The sequence below is a fragment of the Drosophila bipectinata genome, chromosome XR (assembly GCF_030179905.1).
Source record: "Drosophila bipectinata strain 14024-0381.07 chromosome XR, DbipHiC1v2, whole genome shotgun sequence".
Taxonomy (NCBI): domain Eukaryota; kingdom Metazoa; phylum Arthropoda; class Insecta; order Diptera; family Drosophilidae; genus Drosophila; species Drosophila bipectinata.
In genome coordinates this window covers 24,364,037-24,384,091 of record NC_091735.1, presented here as the reverse complement: position 1 = coordinate 24,384,091, position 20,055 = coordinate 24,364,037, and the positions used below count along the sequence as shown (strand labels likewise).

Here is a 20,055-nt window from a genome sequence, read left to right as displayed (position 1 = left end):
ATTTAAGGAGTTTAAGTAAGAGTTTAATCAACAAAATCAGAAATAGGATGATATATAATATTAAGTGTTTTTATCTACATCTACCTGGTATCATACCATACTCATACTCTTAAAAAGTCCACCTTTCTCTCCTCTATTTTTCCTCTAAAATTATTCAAAAATTTCCCCAAAAGCAATTGTAATTTCCCCGTGAGCTTTAAATTAGCCCATAACCCTGTTTCTTCCCCCTTTTCTCCATTTTTTTTTGTAGTAACCCTTAGCTATAAAGATTTTCTGCGAAACATAGCTGAAGCCATAGAAAATGATTGCAGGGCAACTACCATCGATAATTATTTTAATAGATCACCGAGTGTTGTCTGTGAGTGTGTGTGTCTCTCATTTTGGTTTACAGTTGCAGTTTGTTTTAGGTTACTATATAGGTATGTATGGATGTATGTACCTGTTGCCCAGTTAGCCAGGTTTATTTTTGCTCCCTTGCGGGCTAATGTGAGGTTTCAGTTTACATACGCTGGAGCACTTCGTAATTTTCTACTATTTTCTATTATTTTCCCTGGCCAAATACAACGACAACAACAACAAAAAAATCTCTTAAAAAAATAAAACCACCGCACAGCAACCAAAAAAAAAAAACACTTGAAAAAAAAGAAGCAAACACGAATCTAAGGTAAAGACGACGACAAAAGGGTCATTCACATTGCGGTGTGCGTGGCTCTTCTTCTTCATTCATTTTTATGGCAACAGTGCCGCCGACAAGTATTTGTATCCGTATCTGTATCTGTATCCACGTTTGTTTTGTGCGATATCTTTTGAATACATTAGCGACCAGCAACAACAACTACCATACAGCAAAGACAACAAAACTACAAAACCAAATCGAAAAAAAAGTCAAGAAAATAAAAAAAAAAATTTTTCAAGCCAAACATGTGCGAAAAGATGTTCAATGGCCAGGAGAAATAAATAGCAAATTGTGTAATGAAATCTCGTCAAGCAAATCACGTCAGATACAGATACTTTTTGAGCAAATGCAGATACAGATACGCTCAACTGAGCCAAGAAACCTCCAGGGCTTTTAAAAATTACTAAAGGTCAGAGGCTTAGTGAGTAAAATTTTTAATATTCATAAAATTAATATTTAACTCTCTTTATAATTTACTGAACTAAAATCAATCAATTACTTCGAACAGAAAAATATGTATTTCATTATTTTATTTTCTTTTAATATTTTTTTTTAATTCTTATAAAATGTAAGGTATTAAAGGTTATTTGAGATATTAAAATATTTTGTTCACATTGTTTTATGTTATCATATTATTTAAAGTATATTTTTTCCAAGTTCAACTAAAAAAATAACTCTCCTTTTTAAAAAAGCCCTCTTGCTTTAGTTTTGTACCTCAATTTTATCGTTTTATTTTTATTTTTCTTTGGGGATTTGTAATTGCGGCCGGCGATGAGTATCTAAGTATCTAATATCTGAGTATCCATGCGGTCAACGCTTTCTTTTTTCGGCCACTTTAATGAAAACAGGAAACGGAAATCGTTTTGGAAGTATGTGTGTAAGAGAGTGTGTGTTGTAGACAGACAGGGAGTGACCGAAAGAGAGAGAGCTATAGAGAAAGAGACAAAAAAGCCAAGCAATTATTTTAATTTTTTTTTTGGTCAAACATTTTCCATAATTCAGTGTTGTGTCTGTTTTATATAAAAACTTTTCCAGTAGAACAACTTTCCTTCAGGGCCCAAAAAATATGAATAAATATTCCCTTCGATTTTATTTTCTATTTTTTAGACAATGTTTTCTATTAATTAAATGTATTTGATTTTTGCAAAAAAAAAAGATGGATTACCCAGCATTTTTTTTTCTTATTTTATTTTTTATATATTTTTTATAAACTTTTTTCAGATACCGCCAGCGTTTACCGTGAATACTAACTGGCTATTAATGCGAGAAGCACAAAAAGGCCCGAAGGCGGTAGACAAAAGTTTTCAGCTCCATATGGAGTCCCAAAAAAAAAAAAAAAATATATATATATATATATATATATAATATATATATATATATATATAAAATATAAAAGGAAGCAGCAGCAACAAAGCAATTAGCAACATGCAACATATGTCTACAAGAGCAACAACAGACGGTTAAATAAATTAAGGATATGCTCGAAAATATTTAAATATTTAAAAAAAACAAAAAATATTATATGAGGCATAAAAAAAACTTTAATAAAAACAATCTGCTAAAATCAATTGCTATTTTTTATTTATTTCTTTTTAGAAAATAAAAACGTAAAGCATAACTGAAATGAAAACCGGCAACCGGCATGAAGAGAGTCGAAAAAATTTAAAATTTTTGCCTTGAGGCCATATACAACAAACAATTGGTTTTTTTATTACCAACAGACCAAAAAAATAGGAGTGAGGGAGTAAAAAATTAAGAAAGGGATGGGAAAGGTAAGTATGGTTTTTGTGGGAGAAATTACAGAAATTGCACGACAAAAAATTAGTAATTAAAAAAAAAGGAAACAAAAATAAATTAACTAAAAAAGAAGATAGAAAACAGAGAAAAAAAATTCTATTTCTTTTTTAAATTAATTTTAAGCTTTTAAAAAAATAACCAAAGGTATAAGAAAGACTATTTAAAAAAAAATTATAATTTCAAAAATTTTCTAAAAATCTTTCTCTGGGTGTTTCTTGGCCGCCTGCTTCTTTGTCTTCCCCTATTTTGTTGTTGTTGCTTTTGGTTTTTGCATTGTTGTTGCTATAATTTAGCTACCTACGTTTGTTGTTGATGAGGATGCTGCCAGCAGATACAACAACAAGAACAATAATAAAAACACCAACAAAAACAATAACAACAACAAACAAACAAGAGCCATAAATACAAGAGCAACGTTGACGGGCTCCCAAGCCCATTAAAACTGAACGTAAACCAAAAAATTAGGTTGCCACCACACATACTAAGATACTACTCCTCACAGATACTCCTCAACACAGATACTCCACACACTCACACACACACTCAGCCACACATAGATTCATGGCAAACTTTGAATCACTTGAAAATTTTTGGATGCCAGACTCCAACAACAATAGTGTTTTGGTAGAAATAAGGGCGTATGGCGGGGGTGGGAAATACTAGGGCTACAAATGGCAAGGGGGGGAGAGAGAGGGTGGGAGATAGGGGGCAGCAGGCAAGAGCCAGGGACCCGGGGACCCGCACCTTTTTGCCATTTCTCGCATAGCCGAAAATAATGAGCATACAAAATTTATGAAACACTCACACACGAGACGAGATGGATGGTTGAGAAGAGGACGGTGTGCACTGAGAAAAAAAAACCGTGGGTTATGAAAAAAAAATAATATAATATTTTAGAGTGTACAATAGATATACACGTAAGTGAAAAAAATAAAAAACGAATCAAGATTTTAATGAAAAAATATGTACTAATATCTTAAGAGCTTTAATATGTAATATTAAGCTTAATAATATTAAGCCCTTTTTCTTTTATATGTAATATATCTAAATTTTTTTTTTCTTAGAAAATGAAAACATAATACTTGATGTCTTTAATGTTTTTTGTTACTAAAAAGGCGTATTTATAATTATAAAATGTTTTTAAAACTAAAATTTTACTGAAGTTCATGTGAAAAAGGATTCAAGTTATAGAAAAATTAAAAAAACGAAACCTAAGTCTTTTGAGTCTTTTATTCTTTTCTTTTTTATTTTTCTAAAATTATTTAAAAAGTAAAACAAATATAATTTTATATTTAAAAGAATACTATAAATTATTTTTGTACACATTATTTTTCTCTGCATCAACTTTGAGGCATTGCACATGACAGTGGAAATGTCTAGTTTCTAGTTTTCGGCGTTTTTGGTGAAGATACAATTGCAGATGCAGATGCAGCAGTTGCAGTTGCAGTTGCAGTTGCAGATACAGATACAAATGCAGATGCAAAAGAAAATGGGGAGGAGAATGAGGAGGTGGACGTAGCCCATAATGATGATGAGATGACGATGATGAGGTTCGTTGATGAGCGAAATGATGATGGCCCCGTAGTCTTTCTTTCTGTCCGTCACTGTCCGTGTCCGTGTCCGTGTCCGTCCAAACTGCAAACGCGTATTCATAATGAGACTCCAATCTGACGGTTGTTATGTTGCTGGTTCCCTTTTTTCCCCCTCCCTTAACCTCACCCCAAAACAGCAAAGCCACCAGCCAGTGACCCTAGCCCCCGTTTTCGCCACCCATGTGTATGCGGCATACAATGCTCAGATAAATTGCTAGAAGTAGCTACTAATTTGCAGTTAGTCGTTTCGGAACAACAACAACAACAACAAAAGACACAAAATAGCACAAAACGAAGAGTCGGAGAAGAAAACTGTAGGGGGTCGAGGGGGAAGAACAGCAAGGGTAGTAGAAGAAAGCTTTAAAAAAGGGGGCTTTTCTTGAAAATGATTTTTTTTTTCTTTTGAATTTATACATTTATGAAAAATATATATTTTTTGGACTTTACTTAGATTATATTTTTTATATTAATTTCAAAATAATTACTAATATACTGCATTTTTATCCTTCTACTTTTGGCAACCTTTATATATCTTAAGATATTTCATATAACTTCTTATACCTTAATGGGTCTAATCTAAAAAGGATAAAATTATAGTTTGTTTTATCTAATTTTTCTACTACCTTTTGTATATTTTTTAATATTTACCTTTACTACTATTATTATTTTCTAATATCTTACCCAACAAAAGTTTCCCCCTTTTTTTCCGACGCCCCTGTTTTTAGTGGCCATAAAGCAGAGCTCCCTGCATCGCCTGGCCAGCATTTTCTGGTCCATGCCGTGCGCTTTGACTGCATCTAATGACACTAATAAAGTTGCCCACTGATGATAATCTGTCTCTGGCACTTTGAGAACCCTCCTGCCGCCTCCTAGCCCCCCAAAATAAGAAAGACAGTCCTACAGAAAAAAAAAACAAAGAGAAAAAAAAGGAAAAACAGAAGCAAAAGCAGCAGGATATGACTATAAAAGATATTTGAGCGGCAAAAGTAAAATAAGCTCGAATAATACACAAGATACTCAAGGAGAGAGAAAGAAAATTAGCCTAACAAGCAGACTAACCAGATACCCTATAAGAAAACATATATCACCCACTCCTTTTTAGAAATTTTCAACTATCTAGTAACCCGAGTAAAAAGTAACCCGAGTTTGCAAATTGATTGATCCCAAGATATGCAAAAATAAGCTGTTTCCTAGCACTCGACAAATAACCGTGTCAAGTCACTTGGCACTATAAAAAAAAGGCACTATAATAAAACAAAAAAAAAGGTAGGAAAAAGTCAACAAAATTAAGCTACTGGCAACACTCGATTCGAAGCAGCTTTGCCTTTTCCGCTCCTGGAAACTCAAACCCAAACTCAAACACAGCCTCAATAAATCCGCTCACCTTATCGCAGGTGACTCAACTGTCTGCTACACCTGATCAAGTTTACCCGACTTTCAATTGCACTTGGAAAAATAATACCAACTTATAGGGTTTATAGTTATTTTTAGTTCGTTCGATTGTGTTTTGGGGAAGAAACCTAAGACCCTATATTCCTGATAAGTCTTGAATGCTGATGGGCTAGGAAATGTAATATATTTATTTATTTTTTTCAGATTCTGGGGAGGAATATCTTGAAAGGTTTGTATTCTGATTCCTTATTTATTATATTATATATTATATATTTTATTATATATTTTCCTATAAAATATTAGTAACTCATCCTCAAAATATTTTTTATCAGTGCAAAGAGAGAGATTTTCTTGTTTTTTGTTTGGCTGGGTGACTGAGTTCTTAGATCCTGGATCCAGGATTCAGGGGGTTAGAGGTTCCCGGTTGCCGCAGAACAATTTCAAGGTGCACTGACTGTAACAAATATCTTCATTTAACTTTTTTTTTTGTATTTTTTGGAGCAAGGAAAGGCAAGAAGAACAGCATCTGGAGGCGGTCTGGTCTGGTCTGGTCGTTCTGCCACATTGTCTTGCCACCATCAGCTCTTGCAGCTGCTCCGGCAGCTTTTTTGGGGGTATATCCCTGCTAAGGATACTAAGGATACTTCACTCCGCCACCGTTATTTACATTTTATGGCACACAAATTTTTGTGTGAAGGTTTTTTTTGTTTTGCTCCCATCTCCTTTTCTTAGCCACGGCAACAGGATAACTTTGCACAAAAACCAAACTGAAACTGATGGCTAATTTAAGTTTGTTTTATTTCGCTGGCCAAGGCAAATATTTATGATCGACTTTTATTTGGCACTCGGGGCAAGGTCGAGAGGTCAGATAAAAGGATACATACATATATATATTTTAGCTTCATTATAGACTCAATCACAGCCTAAGTTTTGGTTTCGTTTTTCAGTTTCTTTGAAGAGGAGCCATCCTCTTTACTTTGCTTCTGGCTTTTGACATTTTGTGTTGGGTTTTCGGGGCTTTTTGGCCGAAAAGCAAGTTTGCCAAAGTTCATTGTGGTTAGTTGGGTCTTCTGCTTGCCCCGATGTTGCATCCAATACAGGCAAAAATAGTTGCCATTGTTGTTGCACCACCAACCTGCTTGCCTCTTGCCCCTCTGTCCCATTTTGCACAGAATTGTGATTATGTCTATAAGTTTCCTTGGACTATTTAGACTTCCCTTCAAAATCAGGATATGGAATGTATATTGGGTAGGAGATAAGCTATTTTATTAAATTTTTGTACCAAATATTATACAAAAATTATCACAAAAATATTTATATTTATTGAAAATTTCAATATAATTTTTTTTCCAATTACATTATAGTTATTGTGAGTTTTTCTTTATCGTGAATCCTAAATGGGTAATAAAATTAAAAGAATACAATTTCTTTCCTGAATATATATAGTTATCGTCCTAATTATAGCCATCCCCATTATTATTCCTATTATGCTTTTTTTTCTTATCGTTATTCAATTCCCAAAATGCTCATTAAATGAAAAAAAATGGAACTATAAAAAAATAAATTACATACATATATGTATTTTTATGTTACATTTCTATGAATCATCTACCAAGAACCAGGGTCTTATGATTAATAACTAAATATATCACGATCCCAAGTTCAAGAGTCTCTTTGTTCTCTTTAATATTTATTTATGTAATTTTAATAAAATCACGTATCAAGGGGGTATCTAGAATTCGTCAATACTCTATTTTTTAATTCCTTTTCCAGCAGTCACATGCCAAAAAAAAGCTGAAAACTTTCTAGTTAACTAACTTTTTCTGTTTTTATCCCTTTTTTTTTATAGCATGTTACTTTTTAGTTTTCGTTACTTTTAATTTGTGTGTAAACTGATGCAAACCAATATTTGAACTTTTGGCAGGGTCTTTTTTTTTTTTTTAAGCGGGAGGTAAACCGAAAAGTCGTACCCAAATGTCAGCTCATTCATTAACTTGCGCAAAAGGTTTTCCAAACCAAGTTTTTTGTTGGTCTTTTTCTTTTCTTCTTTTTTTTTCATTATATCGTGAAACCATGGACAGTAATTTAAATCCAAATGGCAGACCAACATAGTTTTGATTTTTGTCCCCTCCTTCCGTCTTCCCGAAAAAACTACATACCCAACACATATAGAATTACCTATGAAGTCGAAAGATATATTCAATTACAAACAAAAAGGGTGGTAAAGGCTTCTGGCTCTGCCCTGGCTCTGTCTCTGGCAAAAAAAAACAAAGTTTGTGACACCAAAAATGTGCTAACAGGGCGAGTTCTAATTAATATCAGAGGGTAGGGCAAAAAAAAAATAGGGGGCTTTCGAACAGGAAAAGAAGCTTCGATATATATCCGATAGCAACACAAAAATACACAAATGGCAGAAAATGTTTTTTTGGGGTCACTAACGAACTGCAACTTCCGTTGGAAAATTTTCGCGAATTTTCCACACACATTTCCACAAAATAAGGCAAAATATTATGGCTTAGTTATGTTTTAGAAAATATTTATTAAAGTTTGGTTTTATTTTTTTTACCAAAAAACCCATAAATTAGAAATTATTTCAACCAACTGACAGTGTGGCCAGATAAAAATAGTGTTGCCAGATGTCTAAAAATTAACAAATAAGTACTAAAGCCACAAACTACTTTTTAAAAGCCATTTTATCTATGTTGTAAGCTACTTTTGACTTCAAGTTCTTTTTTATTTTTCTTCCTTTAAATATAGACAATAATAAGCTTTTTTCACACAAAAAGAAACCCACCAGAGCAAATAAATGACTAATTGCTTATATTAGCCTAATAATCCATTGAGAGATTAATGATGGGCCGGTATTATGAGTTATGAAAGAAAAATCATCGGTCTAGTGGTCAAAGTATGTATTGATTAATTAACTAAGGCTTAAGTATAAAGCCATAATGATATCATTAGTAAGTGACGAACAAAAATGGTTGGGAAACAAAGCTTATTGATAGGAGATATCTTATACAGAATTATCGCTACCAATTTTTTTTTTTTGGGCCGACAATTAAATGGCGAAAAAGAAATACAAATGAAATAAAAAATTAGCATAAAGCATTCACATGACAGTGACTGTCTAGATACTCCGTCCGGGGAATTAGAAGCCGTAATCAAGGCCCATGCCAATCAGTTTATCCCCCCCAACCCTACCTACCCGGCACCCTGCCAATCCACTTTTTTTTTGCAAAAATAAAAGCCACGTATCCACTACAGATGCTCAACAACTTTAAGCAACATTTCAAGATTTCTAATTTTTATTTGCTTCAACGTGAAGTTTGTTGCTTTTGTTTCTAATTAAGTTTGTGGTAGTGGTTGAGTTTTTTTTTCAGTCTTTTTTTTTCAAAGTGAGATCCCGAGATGTCTCGAGACCTGTTTTGTTGGAGACCTACAAAATCTCCATTCGTGCTAGAAAGAGATACAAGCCATACAAATAGAGAGAGAAAGGAAAACTGGAATGATTCTGGGCTTGGGGGAATTTCTAAGAGATATATGTAGATACGATTCGAACCTTTTGAATATTATTATTATTTTGTATTTTTGCAACAAAATTGTGGCTTTAAATAATTAGCAAATAAATTATCGGTGTGTGGATATACATTATTCCTGGAAAACACAACTGACAGGCACTTCACGTGAATGACGACTGCACATCATCAACATTAACAATTGCCTCGAGTACAGTTTTGTTTAATTAATGAAAACTTTTGTTTATTATTTACTGAAGGCCCCGACAGGGTGAAGCTTTTTTTTTTTAAACGAAACTTGATATAAGGGGGGATATAAATAATATACAATTGGCGCTACTCTGTTTATTAAAGTGTCTTACAAGTGAGATATTAGATTGAGACTTGGGATTGTAAAAAAATTAAATATTAGCTTTTTTTTAGTGGCTTTAAAGTGTAAGCCTTCAAGGCAACAAATATAGAAGTTCGCTCAAGTTCGAGGTCATAAAAAATTGAAAGTTAGTTTAAAGTTAAAAAAAAGAACTTTGTCAAATATTAAATCCTTATTTTCGCTCATTTTTATGAAATATTTATTTAACATTAATTTCAAGGCATTTGCCTTCTCTTGCTTCTTGGGTATTTTTTTTTTAAATAAACAAGAGGGCTCTGTTTATTTGGCGTCGATATGGTTGAACGCTTTTTTGGCTATGATCTCATCTCTCATCATCATCATCATCGACGAAAGTCCAAGGCCTAACCACAAAATAAATAAAAAATAAATCTAAAAAAAAGACAATAAAAACAAAGAGCTGAAAATACTCACGAAAGCAAAGAATTATCAGCAATAATTGCAATTCCTAAAATCTACACGTTCGTTCGTTTTTGGTCGCAAAACAAAAAAAATGCCCAGAATTGCCAGTAAAATTCCAGTTAAAATAGAACATTTAACGCGTTAAATGGAAATCAATGCCGGATGCGGAAAACTGAAGGGAAAAGTCGTGAACAGAAGCGAAAAGCTCCTAAAATTGATTAGCATTTTCAAACCGAAATTCTATAATATATCCCGTAGATACTGATTGCAGATTCCAGATACCAGATACCAGATAGTGGAAAGTGTTGCAATTGTAACTGCAATTAAAATGCAATTGTTCAAGAGCAATCTGATGCAATTGGCTGCGGGTGAGTGGGGAGTTGGGAGGGAGAAGAGTCCATGTACCACCAAACGAAAAAGGAAGAAAAAAATTGAAATTGGTTTGAATCACTGCATTTCTATACCCAATGAAGTTTTCAATTTGTTTAGTACTGGATTGCACTTGGAAAAATTAAACTCCTAAATATTATTTGAAGAAAACTCTCCTCAATACATCCCACAAATAATTAAAAGAAATATGCAATTATGCGCTTAAAAAAAACCATAGTAATAAAAAAAGAAAACCTGCTGATTTTTATTGATTATCAATTATGCATTTAAAATCAATTAACTTCCGAGACAAACAATGTGCAATGTTAATTGCCAATTAAATTGCCAATCAATTAAATAATTTCAATCAAAATCCGACAGACACCTTCACGTTCGCAGACGCTTAATTGCCCCAGCGATTTCTCTCAGTGCATTAACTGCAATTCAAAAACTAGAGAAGAAAAAAAGATTGTCATGCAGATTACCTGCGCCTGCCCACCTGTCAATGGCATTTGCATATGGATTTGGATTTGTATTTGGATTCGGGACTTGTGAGCGTTGTAGAGCCTGCTCCATAGGGTAGCCACCCCAAACCTTTTCACTTCTTGGATTTTCAAACACACACATATGGTGGTTGGCATTGCAATTTGTCAACATGACAAATACCAAAAAAAAAAAAAAAAAAAAAAAAAAAAAAAAAAAAAAAACTAAAACTGCTGCCGCAGTTTCGAACTCTGACAAAAGGACTAGGTAGAAAAGAGACAGAGGACAGACTGACAGAAGGTTGAGAGAGTCAGATAGTGAGACAGTCAGACGGGACTGACATCAAGTAGCGGCATCTCGTCTGATTGGCGAACGTTTGCTAAATGTATGCATGAAAAATGCATTAGAGCCAAAGCAAAAACAGAAACAGAACAGCAGCTTCCCCCCATTTTTGGAGGAGATTGTCGAAGCGGCCTCTCGAAAAAACAACAACTATGAGAGCTATAAGTGAGATTTTAAACCAAAAGAGATACTCTTTCGCGGTTTCTAAGACTTGGTTAATAAAACTTAAATTTAAATAAATTATTTTTATTATTTTCTTTATAAATAGGGACACCACAATATAGAATTATGCAAAATAATGCAAAAACCCTACCATTTCTAAAGTCTAAGCCTAGTAACCCCCATAACCCCAAAAAGTATAGAGTAGTCCTTCAGTTTATAGTTCACAGATGACATCCTAATGATGACATGCCACACAAAATAACAAGAGTCGACGATGACGATGATGATGATGCTCCTCCGACAGATTCTGCTTTTGCTTTTGCCCTGCTTTTACTTTGCTTTTTTGCCTCTTGTTGTACGGCAGTGGCATGGAAGGTATTTTCAATTGCCATCCGGGTTTTGGAAATGCATTAGAATCATCATTGAGAGCCGGCCTCCTGGCCGACAATCGAAGGTGCCACAAGCCGTTTCCGGAGCCACAAAAACAATTGACTAAGTAGGTCTGTAATTGAAACTTGTTTTCCGAAAAAAAAACAAAAAAAAACCAAATGGAAAATCATTCGATTGGGTATCTCATCGAAAATTAATTGTTCCGGAACATTATGGTTGAAGACATCATGGGTTTGTATTTGAAATTTTTGTTTATTAAAAAGTAGTTTCTTTGCCAACAAGAAGACGACTGCGCCCTCATCTTTCTTAATCTTTTCCACCTAAAACTACAAATCCCTGAGACTTTCTTGATTTTCCAGAGACTTTCGAAAAGTTTCATGCTAAATTTAGAACTCGGCATTCATCAAGTCTTTAGTGTTTTGAGTGCACTGAGAAAAAATCGAAGGGGGTTATTATACAAAGTATGCTTTTGAGTGGAAAAGATATAGAAACAAATTAGAAGGAAGGTAGACTATAATTATTATCTTTAAACCTTAAATAAAAGGTTTTTTCGATTTGAAAATTATTTTAAAATAAAAGAAAAAATTATTCTTAATAAATACATCATTTTTTTAAGTTTTTAATTAAATTTTTAAGGTGAATTTAACTTATGTTTTTATTAAGAAAATCCTTTTAACCTCTTGAAAGCCCAATAAAACCTCTTCCAAATCTTCCCCAAAATATTTTCTCCAGGTGTGCCCCACCCGGCCATGCATCTTTTGTGCTTTGTTTGGGTTCTTTGTGATAAGCGGGACCCGCTGAGCTCCGTAAACTGCCGCAAATTTAAACGAGATAAATGCTGCCTAATTGCACACAGAAATGAAACTAAATACGCTGGGCGGTGCGATGGGTGGGGTTGTGGGTGTGGAGTGGGTATGATGTCTTCTAAAATCTCCAGGTGGGTGGCCAGTCAGAGTTTCAGCCAAAGTGGGGCGGGGGGAAAGAGATAGCGCATCAAATTATAAACGAAAGTTCTCAAACAATTTAATCAGTGACAAAAACAACAACAAAAACATTTCACACACAAACACACCCACACACACACAAAGAATGACAAAGTAAAGAAGAAGAAGATGCTGGCTTCTTTGGGGAGACAAGCAAAGGGGGTGGGTGGGTGCTATAGTGGGTGGATTTGGTCTTCTAACAAGCGATCTTTGGAGAACTTTTGGGAAACGCCACAATAAAGTTTCAAGGAGAAATATACAATTTTACAGAAAAATTTATTTTTAATTTTAACGGAAAAGGAATATCTAATATAAATAATTTTTATAGTTAAATATTTTCAAAATATATTTGTTGCTTTGTTTAAAATATTTGCTTAAAATTATGATGCCTCGAAAAAGGGAAATTTAAGTTTTCGAAAAAATAGACACTTCATTAGGGCTTTACTTCTTTTTTAAAGAAATCTTATAAATTTAATAGAAAAAATACCTAAAAACATGCATACCCCCTTGAAAAAACACCTTTTCAGGGGGAGCATGTGGGTGGCAGTAGTTGCATGTGAGAGAGACAGCTTTATTTACCGCTACACCGGCTACGTCTGCTGCTTCTTACTCACATGTGTCTACGTTTTTTTTTTAACATTCCTGAATAGGTTTTTTCTTCTTAGAGCACGTTTTCCAATTAAAATTACAGGAAAATTTTTTCACCAGTTGTTATATTAGATGTTGTTGTTTTTTCATTCTTACCTGTCACTAGCGAAACGAAAACTTCCAAAAAAATGTTATTTTGTAAGTAATCCAGAGCATGTGTGTGAGTGAGACAACGAGACAAAGAGGGAGAGAGCGTAAGGAGAGAGCGAAATCCTGGCTCTTGTTGATCCTTTTGTGTTATTGCTTTTGTTGTTTTTTTTTTTCTTATCGTTGTTGGTGTGATTTTGTTGTTGTTGCAGGTCAAAACAACAGGTAAACAGAAAAAATAGAAAAAACGGAACCAAAACAAAAAAGGCGAAACAGACAAAAAGAAGGGGAAAAAACACAAGAACTAAAAAAAAAAAATTATTTTATAAGAAAACTGAGCACAAAATAATTTTTTTTTTGGTGGCACTTGAAAAAAAATAATTAAGTGGTTTTTAAGGTTTAATACGATTAGTTTAGAACGCACGTTATGTTAGCTTTTGTTGTTGTTGTTGTAAATATTAAATATAATTTAAAAAAATTATATTTCTAATTTGTTTTTGTAATTTGTTTCGTTTTTTTAAGCCGCGTTTAAGCCGCGTTTTTCGAACTGCGACGGCGCGACTTTGGAAACCAAATGAAAAATCCCAGAGAGAGAAAAATCCAAATCGTAGCTAAAAGGTACCGCAATATTTGGCTCTCTTGGCCATCTTTCTCTCTCTCTCGCTCTTACCAGGTGAGAATCTGGCTTGCCCTCACCCGTACTCTCTACTAGCCCGGGTTCTCTCGCTCTCTCTTTATGTGCGAGACACGTATGTTGTTTAAGTCTTTTGATTTTTATGTTGTTCTTGTTCTTGTGCTGCGTTGGCGCAACTGAGTGAGCGGGCAAGAAGAGGATAGAGAGACAGGGCCAGCCAAAGGCAGTTGATTTTCAGGTGTGGCAACCGGCAAAATCACAAAAAAAAAGTTTAAAAAAAAGAATAATAAAAAAAAATTGGTTAATAAATACAAAGAGAGTGCGAGCGAGATGTAACATCATTATGATCTTTGAAGAACTTAATGAGAACATTTTTACATATTTTTGATTTTAAAGAAGATTTTTTATCTTATTTTGCATAGGGATCTAAGGAAATACATATATATGTATATAAGATATAGTTTTAGATTTTAACTAGATATTCTGGTAAAAATAGCTATTATATCAATTAAAACTCACATCCTTTAAGGTTTTTAAAGAGAGTTATTAAGTTTTTTACCTCTTTTAATGAAAATTAAACCTGATAAGCTTCAGAATAAATCTTCAAGCCTTGGAGCTTAATAACTCTAAGAACATTTAAAGATTTTCTTTATAAAATATTCAAGTTTCTTTTTTGAATAATATATATCATTTTTGTTAAGAAACTGTCAACATTTTTAACAAAATTGACTTGTTAGATTTTTAGATTGTAGATTTGAGTTAGATTTGTTGTAGATTTGTTGTTAAATTTGTTGTAGATTTGTAAGACATTTGAAGCGCATGGCATGGATTCTTGGCTCTGTTCTTTTGCTTTCCATTGCTGTTCTGTTCTTTACCATCTCGCTCTCTCTTATTCTGTGTTGAAAATCGGGTCGCTGCTTAGTTATTCCATACAGGTGAGTGTATATGTGTGTGGACAAACAGGTATCACACACACATACACACACACACACCTTAAAACACAGACTTGAAGAAACCGTCATCATCGTCTAAGCCAAGTTGGCTCTTTTCACCTTTCCTTTTGGCCATTAAATTCCGCTCTGGCTACCACTCTCTCCCACTACCACAGTCTTTCTTTCTTTCTTTCTCCCTCTCTCTCTCTAAAAGTGGGAGTACAAGTAGGGGGGAGAGAGTTAAAAAGAAAGAGCGAGATGGTGAATGTCGCAAGTAGCCGAGATTCGATTCCCGACTACCTTTTTGTGCCCGCTTCCTAATCCATTAACTTGTTCTCTCTCTCTACCATTCTTTCTCCTACTACTTTTCTTTCTCTTCTTCTTCTTCTAGTTCTTTTTCTTGTTGGATGGGTTCTGGTAATTCTCTGATTTTTTTTTTGTTTTTTTTTCTTCTTCTACCAATAAATGATGACGACGCACTCTACGATCTAAAAAAAAAAGAAGAAATATCACGAAATATTCTACTTTGATATCTTAAAGATTTTTTTTCATTTTTTTTTTATTGGGTATTCAATCAATCAAAATCCTAAACTAACAGATCAATCTTTGCAATGATGAATGGCCTAGAATATATGAATAAATCAGAGAAAGAAGTGATATCTTTGTAGGTCTTTTATAGAAAAACTACTTTAAAACTAACTATAGAACATTTTAAATCAATTTTCCATAAGTCTGAGTTTTGTAATGTCTAAGATGCTTTTTGGAATTTTTGAAGTTTTCTTAAAAAAAAATCGTAAGCCACTTAGCCCCTAAACCACTTTCCACTTAGCCACTTAATTTTTGCTAAGATTTGAGTCTGATCTTTTGAGAGCATAAAGTCTTTAGTAAAGTAATATTTTGGAAGTATGTAAAACTTCTGAAGCTTTTTTCCCAGATTTATAGAATAGAAAATTATAGATTATTATAGATAGAAAATTAATAGTAATTTTCCAGAAACCTGCAGAATTTCTATTCATAAATTGATAACCAATTTCATTGACAGTTTTTGCCTGTTTTTGATACTCTGCAAGAGGGTACTATAATTAAAAAATAATAATAAAAATATTGCCTACATACTTATGTATGTATTAACTTATGTACTTATTAACTTTAAAAAAATCATAATTCAGCTTTCTTAGAATTTTTACAATTGTCTTATAGTTTTTATAAAAGAACACTCCACTCTTCTGATATTTGGAATAGGGTATATAATTTTTTTTTTTGCCACGCTCAACGATCAGCGGCGACAACAATTTAGAAAATTAGTTGCACACTTGACAAAACTCGTTCCATTGGCTTTCTAACCGGCAATGAGGCAAGCAGATCATCGAATCGAATCGTATCGTATCGAATTGTATAGGATTGTATAGCTCTACTCTATATAGCACTCTGTATAAGCAATACTCTCCCATTACAATTGCATCTGCATATGTGGCATGCAATTGGATCTGCCTGGTATATTCCAGATTTGCCATTCGAGGCGACTTTTTTTTTGTGTTTTGTGGCACATGCACTGTGGTGGTAGCTAGGTAGAGGAGCTATAGTGTGTTCAGTCAGCGAAAAGTGGAGAAAAGCTTTGCAACTCAACGAGTAATGTAGAGAATTCTCGAAGGTGGGGTAAGGGGTAGCTTGGTAACCGGTAACCGGTTGAATTGGGTGTTATAAGTAGACCGTCTACTAGTTAGCATGTTAAAATACAAAAAATTTCTATGCAAAAATATGTACACACTAACGGTAAAGGGTTTTGATATTTTATTTTTGATTTATAAAAAATCGATTGAACATTCTAGTATATTTTTAAATAGTTTAAATAATAAACACATTTACAGAGATTTTTGAACATGCAGTATTTTTTAAACATAGCTCTCGATCATTTAGTTTCAAAAATGCTAGAAAATTTTTACTGACAGTCTTAAAGCCGCTAGAAATTTCAAGAATCTACAACGCTTTTCTACAACGCTCGTCACTATTTTATAACTTGCTGATATATTTTAAAATTCCTTTCAGAAGCTTAGTTTCACAATAAGACATTTTTCACAAATTTTCGGAATATTTTAAGAATTCTTATTGGCTAATAATATAAAGAATATCTATCCAAAAATTATTCCATTTGATGTTTCAATTTTCCAACGAAATTATCATGTTCACATTTCTGAGTAATTTTCCAAAAATTCTGACTGCCTTTAGCCTTTTTGGCTACTTTGTCCACTATTTTTGGACATTATCCCGGCTAAGCAAATTTGTTGCCAAAGTGGAAAAGTTTTTTTTTATTCTGTAGCTTTTGTGGCAAATATATAAATTTGTGAAATTGTCAGTGCCACAAGCAGAGATGATTTACCGCCCTGGGGGTTCCTCAGCCAGCGACTCATTTATCAAAAAAAAAAAAACAAAAAAAACCGAAAATGAAGAGAATTCTAAGTTACTTTGGTAGTCTGAAGAGGAGGACAAGGCGGTGGAGGTGTGGAGTTTTGAGGGGAAACTTTCACCGGCGGGAGCAGAAAACTGAAAACACTAAAAACGGAAAACAGTTTCGAGTCACACTTGAGAATGTCTGGACGCAGCAAATCATTTGTTGGCTTTTATCCTGCCAACTTGGCCTCAGGAGGGAAGGAGGTCATAAACAAATGCCCAAAAATTTGTTTCTTTGGTTTTTGTTTACATTTTTTTTTTTTGTTTCTTTTGGAGGCCAGAGACCTTAAAACTGGACTGCCAAACACTTTTTTTTTTTTCTTGGATTTTCTTGTGGGCCGAACTAGCCGTCCGACTCCTTCTGTCTAGGTCTTGGCCAGACTGGTTTTTTGTGTTTTGGCCAAAAAAAGGAAGTTGCTCGTAAAGTGGCGAAAGCCGACCCAGCAACAACGGCAACAACAACACCAACAACAACAGCTATTGCATTTACAACAAACTTTTGTTGCAAAAATAAGAAATGGAGAGGGGGAAAAAATAAATAAAAATTAAAGAAAAATCAACGCTTTCTTTCTGTCTTGGCCCCTTTTTTTTGGATTTCGTTTTTGTTTCTGTTTGTGTTTTTATTTTAAATTTCATTCAATTATATTTTATATTATTTATTTATATTTATTTAAAATATTAGCGCTTGGCATTTTCACTCTTCGGTTTGTTATTTATTTTGCATTTTATTTTTTTTTTGTTGAAGGCACAGCAAAAAAAATGCGTAAACTCGACGTGAAAATATTTATTTTTTGACGGCACACTCACTCGAAAAAAATGGAAAAACAAACCAAATACTGGAACTCGAACTCGAATTGGTACTCGAAATCGTATTAATCAAATGGAATGAGAATATATATACAGATAGATATATAACTCTCGCTTTATAATTTCGCTAGTCAGCGCTTCTCGGTTGCAACTGCAGTTGCAGAGTCTGCAGTTCAGTTTCTTGTTGCGTATCTTTTGTATCTTTGTATCTACATGTGTGTGTGTGTATGAGCTTGATGTGTCTCGTCTGCTAGTATGACCGTACACGACAACGCTCCGCGAGCGACTGACCAGCGGCTGCCGTTCATCCGCTCTAAAGGCATCCGTGCGCCGCGATTTCCGCTGCGATCCGACGGATGCCGTCGAGCCGGCTTCCCATCGAATGCAACATGTTCGAATAGGTTGCAACCGGTATATGGGCAGTGGCTTAGTTACAGAGGGTTTTTAGCAAAGGTTTTAAAGAGGTGGACTGAGAGGATAATTAAATCTTAATATTTTATAAAGAGAATTGTTTAATTAGAATAAAATAAGAACGTAATGGAACGTAATAGAAATGACAGATAAAATGTTTAATGCTTCAAAAATTAAAATAATTTAGGGTTTCTTATTTCTTGGTAATTGTGAAATTATCAATCTAATCATAGAGTTAGCATAAGAATAATAAGATACATTTTATTAAGTGTTTAACGTTTATAAAAACTTGTTTTCAAACCAAGTCTTTTCAGTCTTAATTTTGGTTTTTTATATAAAATATTTAAATTTTATATACTGCAGAGTAAATGTTTGTATATAATAGTATAAAAGTAAACGTTATTTTTATTCGAATAGCAGAAGAGAATCTTTGAGTATACGCCCAATATTTTAAAATAATAATAAAGAAAAATAGATAAGATATGTATATGATAAAATATAATAAAATAGAAAATAGATTGATTGATAAATACAATCAATAAATCAATACAATCAATAATGGTTATTATTAAAAAAAAAAAGGCCCATAATATCTTAAAAGCCCCTTTCATCGCCGCTCTTGTCTTATTTTTGTTCGCGACGCGTGTTGCATGCAACATGTCGCATGTTGTGTTTTTATTTTGGACAATTGTTGCTGCCGTCGAGATGTTGCTACTGCTTCTGGTGCTGATGCTTCTGTTGCTGCAGTGCGTGGTTCTAATTGACAGTTTTCGAGAACAACTTGTTGAGTTTATTGTTATCTTAATAGGGTGCTCATCGCCATCTTGCCCTCTCTTTCGGGCTGCAGCTTTATCTCTTTCCTTCGCCCGCCCGATATTGGAGGATAATTCCCTTTCCTCCGCCCCACTCTAGGGGGAGTATCCTCTCCACCTCCCCGCCACAGCCCTGGGTAAATTGATGATTTGAATATTTACATAAACGCTTGCCAGTCGGACTCTGATTACAATTGAATTTATTATTTAGAGCAACTTAAGTAGCTTATGAGCCCACAAATACACATAAATACATAATACATACATATTTGTATATATTTATGATTGTATGTGTGTCTTATGTGGGAGTGTGTGTGATGTGATTCTTGCTTTCCTTGCCACATGCAACATGCTCGAAGCGAACCTGTTGGGAGTGAAGGTTGCAACCTTATTATCCCTCAACAGGTCCTTTGATTCAAAGGGTCTTTGAGAATTTTTAGCATCCAAAAAAACTTATTTTATATAAGAGAATATTCAGGGATTTTAAATTAAATTTTGCAGTTGTGTTATTTTAATTAAAAGATTTACAAGATTTGTTGAACCTTTTCTTTTAATTTTCAATAAATTCCTTTTTATATTATTTATTTTGTACCCAAAATAAAAAACTGGAAAAATTGAGAAACAAATGGGATTTTACGATGCTTTTTTATCACGTGTTGAACGCAGTCATTCAATTTTAAAAACTAATTATTATTTGAAAAAAATAAACAACCATAAATATTTTGTATGAAAGTGCTCATTTATAGAATTTACGTTCTCACAAATTAATGATTTCTTAGGAAAAA

The 20,055-nt window shown here is 33.6% G+C and overlaps 1 protein-coding gene across 4 annotated transcripts in view; it reads right to left on the bottom strand.

Moving 5' to 3' along the window:
* mgl (low-density lipoprotein receptor-related protein megalin) overlaps positions 1-18,372 on the bottom strand; it is a 156,599-nt gene extending 138,227 nt beyond the window's left edge. For 2 of the 4 annotated variants that reach the window (XM_070276377.1, XM_017239073.3), the window contains exon 1: positions 18,048-18,372. The gene's annotated coding sequence lies outside the window, so the exon portion shown is untranslated. Of the gene's footprint in view, positions 1-13,235; positions 13,532-18,047 lie in introns of those variants that run through there. The other 2 variants (XM_070276378.1, XM_070276379.1) reach the window with 2 other exon arrangements.
* Between the last annotated feature and the right edge of the window lie 1,683 nt (positions 18,373-20,055).